General features: G+C 48.2%; 1 pseudogene; it reads left to right on the forward strand.

The window, feature by feature from the left end:
• Nucleotides 1-1,527: 1,527 nt before the first annotated feature.
• Nucleotides 1,528-1,642, forward strand: LOC138376772 (U2 spliceosomal RNA; annotated as a pseudogene).
• Nucleotides 1,643-4,671: the final 3,029 nt, after the last annotated feature.

Raw genomic sequence — 4,671 nt, forward strand, 5'->3', positions numbered from 1 at the left:
TGCTTGTCCCTGTTCCTACAGTCTGAGCAGACCCTAGAGGCTGCATTGTACAGGCAGCCCCAACTTGCTGCCAAGCAAGAAGATCAGACCCCGGACCTCATCTAGATGTTCTCAGGGAACATTCTTTCCTAATTCTGAGAATCTTTCTGACCATCAAAACACTCACCATTCACTATGCCAGGAGCCCACAACTTCAAATGGTAACTTAGCTCTTACAAATGTACGCTCATTTATTTTTTATTTTTATTTTGCTTTTGTTGTTGTTTTGTTTTTTGAGATGAGGTCTTGCTCTATTGCCCAGGCTGGAGTGCAGTTGTGTGATCATAGTTCACTGCAACCTCTAATTCCTCGGCTCAAGCAGTCCTCCTGCCTCAGCCTCCCAAGTAGCTGTGACTACAGGCACTCACCACCATGCCTGGCTGATTTCTTTATTTTTTATAGAGATGAGCTCTCGCTGTGTTGCCTTGGCTGGTCTCAAACTCCTGGCTTCAAGCAATTCTCCCACCTTGGCCTCCCAAAATGCTGGGATTATAGGCATGAGCCACCATGCCCAGCCTGTACACTCATTTATTTATTCTACCATTGAATATTTCCCCAGAGTATCCTGGGTGCCAGACACTGTGCCTAGTTACTGGAGAAACATCTCTCTCATCTGAGACACCAGACATAAGAGAAAAGAAGCCATCTTGCATGGTCCAGCAGATACCATATAAAATAGAAGAACGACCCAGCTGAGCCCAGTCCAAATCACTGAATCACGAGAAAAAATAAACTGTAGTTGTTTTAGACAACTAAGCTTTGGGGTTGTTTTTTACATGACAATAGATATAATAATTGAAACATTCCCAAACACAGCCATGACATGAGACTGGAGGACTTGTCTTCTCTTTCAACAGGCTCTTCCTGACTTCTTGACCCAGCTCTCCCCATCCCTTCCCTGCCAGCTATTTGTAGTTCTGTAACTGGCAGCAGCTCTGGGAGCACCTGCCCAACCAGTTCTCTGTGTGACCAGGTGTAATTAATTAATTTAGCCATTTGTGAGCCCCAGACAAAGGGGTGCTATTGATCTTCAGTCTCCTCCTTCCGTGAGGAGCCCTTGGAGCTGGAGCCATTTAGGGGCTGGGCAAGGATGACTGGAGCAATCCCAGACACAGCCCCAACCCTGCTGTCAGTCACAGGAGATGCCCTGATGACAGGGTTGCCATGATGACAAAGCTAATCATCCAAAAAATGTGGTGCCCAAAGAATCCTTTCATACCCCTCATGCTCCAAGGAGCAGAGGCCTCAACAGTGCAGCATAGGTGAGGCAGGGCAAGCAGAGCGGAGAAGTCAGTAGAGAGAAGTCAGTGTGGAGGGAGAGGGCGTTTGGGCAAATGACCCTAGTCAAGTCGTGGAGAGTGAGGAGGCGTCCAGGAGACTTCCAGCATGCAGGGCATCTCATGAGAAATTATTGAGAAACAAGAGATGTGGCCACATTTAGCAACACAGATATACATCGTGGCAGTTACAGGAAATCATACATTTTCTATCACTTCTCAGCCTTTTGGCTAAGATCAAGTGTAGTGCATTTTCTGTGGATAACGTCACATGGGCTATTACCTTATTAATTAAGCAATTCAATTATTCAATTGAGTAAACATCTGTGAAGGCTCAGTGATCACAACCAGAAAGGGAAATCAAAGGAGCAAAAAAAGTGACTAGGATGCCATGGGATAAGTGCAGAAACAGAAGTATATACAGAGCCCAGGCACTGCCCTGGGGAGGAAGAGAACGATTGTTTCTGAGGGTGTCCAGGAAGGCTTCCAGGAGGAGGTGACCCATGACATGGGTTTTGAAGAGTAAATGGGAGTTCACTAGCCACAGCAAAGGGTAGGGGTCATCTTTAACAGCTGGCGGCCATGGTTTGTAGGTGGGTCTACCGGCTTAAAGATAGAGGAACAAAGCCAACTTTCCACATGCAATTCCCAACAGCAGAAGTATTGATTTGATGGTGGGTAGAGGTGAGCTCCTGGACTCATAATCAACTTTAGAGAGATGATGATAATACCCACTGAGGTCCTGGCATGCAGCAACCTTAGAAGTCACAAGTGCTGGTGGAATTGACCGGTCACAAAGGTTGTAGTTTTCTGTGAGTCTGTATCTGGGGTAGCAAGATGAAACCAGGGAAGAACGAATAGAAAACAACACATCCTAAGCTGTTCAGCAGCAGCTATTAAGACTACGGGTGGTGGCAGTGCTGGCTCAGGGCCCTCCTACTGCTGAAGACGTTTCCACGTTGTCTTTGCACATGGGCTTTCATCCCTCAGGGTAGCTCTCTCTGCTGGAGCCCCGAGGCAGGTCTAGCAGTCCTGAGACCCCATTTGTGGGGATGGCCCCTCCAGAAAGCCGGAACCCATGGCAACCCCTTTCTCTCCTCAACAATGAAATGGCCTGAGTCCCCAACACGTTGGCCAACAGAGATCTTGTACGGGGACTCCAGGTCTGGGGCTGGTCCCTTCTAGGACAACCCACCTTTTGACTACGGAGGGCTCTGTCTGGGTGCCCATTGGAGGGGGCAGCCCTGAGGTAGGAATGACCCCTTTGAAAAGAGCTAATGTCATTCTTGTCACCTTAAAAACTTTAGCCAAGAGGGACTGACAGAAACATGGATCCGGGCGAATTATATTTGACTGATACTCTGTCAAATATTGCATGGGGTTGTGATCCACAACTCTTCCCAGCTGCTGCTCCAGTCTGAGTCGCTGCACGCACAATGGCGTAATTACCATATTTCGCTCAGGTCTCCCTCCGTCGGATCAGAGCCTGTGAATGTGAAATGTGCCCACAGAGAAAGGAAGCCCTGGCAGGCGGGTGCGAGGGCGAAGGCGTCCCTTAGCTCTTCCCAAGGGGAGAGCCGGGAAGTGGGGGCTGCCCCAGAAGGCGTCCCGGTGCTGGGGTGCTGGCCCGGGAAGGTGTACATCCTGGAAACAAAGGAGGAAGGTGGCGGATCAGTAGTAAGGAGCGGGATTAAGATCACACAAACCTGTAGCCTTTAGAAACCGGCTTAATCCATTTTGTAAAGAGTTGGGAGGGTTTTTCTCTCCATGAATATAATACCTTGCACATCTGATCAGCTTTTTTCCCAGAACATTTCAAAGCTCTCTGCAAATACAGCAGAGTCTCCTTAGATTAGAGTATGGCCTATTATTACCTGGCTTTGGAGACACCCCAGGTCAGCAGGTCACCTGGGGCCTTCTGAAATAAGACAATTCCCTGCAACAAAAAGCCTGGTGTGATGTGGTTTGTCTAACTAGTGGTTTTCAAACTATGTGAGTCATGGGACCCTGAAAGAAAAAACAGCCTGAAACTCAATTGCAAATTCAGAACAAAGTGGAACTATTCTGGTTAAAGAAAAGGTGGGAGGTGAGGGGGACACCCCATCCACTGAACCCCCGGGACTCCCCAGACCACAGTTTAAAGACTACTGTGGTGGTCAGCCTGGCCCCCACCCCCCAACCAGAGGCAGATTTTCCGTGAAGTTAACGAGACAGGTTTCTACGGGGCACCTCATTTTCCCAGGTACCACTCCCAAGACTTGGTCCCTAATTTTATTTCTATCGTTTTGTGTTGTTTTTATAATGAGGAATCCCCAGATGATACGTTTCATGCAGGACCAGCTACGTAATTTGTACAGGCGAGTGCAAAATAAAAATTTTGGGCTCTTTGTTCAAAAACTGTGAAGAATTTCAAGATGGCGACAGCAGCGCATGAAACCAAGCGCAGATCCCTTCCCAGCACTGGGCCCTGTGCCACAGCCATGAAACTGACCCCGGTTTCATGTCCCCCAAAACCCTGGATCTGCCCCTTTATGCAACTTTCCAAAGAAATGCCAATAGATTCAAATAAACCTCAGCCTCTCCTGAGAATTTTCTTCTAGTGGGTCAGACTTCTCAACCTTGCAGCCCTGAGCCTGGAGCTCCTCCCAGACATAGGAACAGCTTCCTTTCAACCTCTGCTTTCATACAGAGGACTGAATTTAAGATGAATGACCGCCTTTGCAAACAGAAACTATAGCAGACAAAAATCATCTGCTGCATATTCAGTGATTCAAACCGGAGCGGCACTTAGGAGAAATTGTGGGTGGATCCTAAAAGCCCCAGAGTGTCTGATAGAATCATTTCAGGGTATTTCTTGAGGGCCAGGGCCACACACACTCCTTTTCTGGGTCCCCCAGACTGCTAGCCCACAGTAATTACTGAAAACATGTCTATTGCATAAACATAGCCTCTCTTCCAACTAGACAAAATCCTTGTGGTTCTCTGACTATGCCATACTCATTACAAGTGACAAACCCTTGTGTGTGTCTTCCCCTGCCCAGAAAGATCTTCCCAGTCCCTTCTTCAATTGAGGTACTACATACACACCAAACCCCACCCCTGAAGTGTCCCCTTCTCCTTCCAGCAGCCCTGCCTTTGAGATAAAGTGTGCTGCCACTGCCTGGGTTGTTTGGGTTAAGGCCGGACAACCGGCTAGTGGGGTACCAGGCAGAGCGTACCCAGGAAACACAAACCAGAAAGTATTGAAAACAGAGGGATGTGGATGCAGGAATTGGTTTTGCAGAGATGGAGGATCTGAGAAGCCAAGCAGGGGACACTAAGTCAACCTGGTGATGAGTGAGGTAGGAAGCCGCCA

This window comes from Eulemur rufifrons, chromosome 28, assembly GCF_041146395.1.
Source record: "Eulemur rufifrons isolate Redbay chromosome 28, OSU_ERuf_1, whole genome shotgun sequence".
Lineage (NCBI taxonomy): Eukaryota > Metazoa > Chordata > Mammalia > Primates > Lemuridae > Eulemur > Eulemur rufifrons.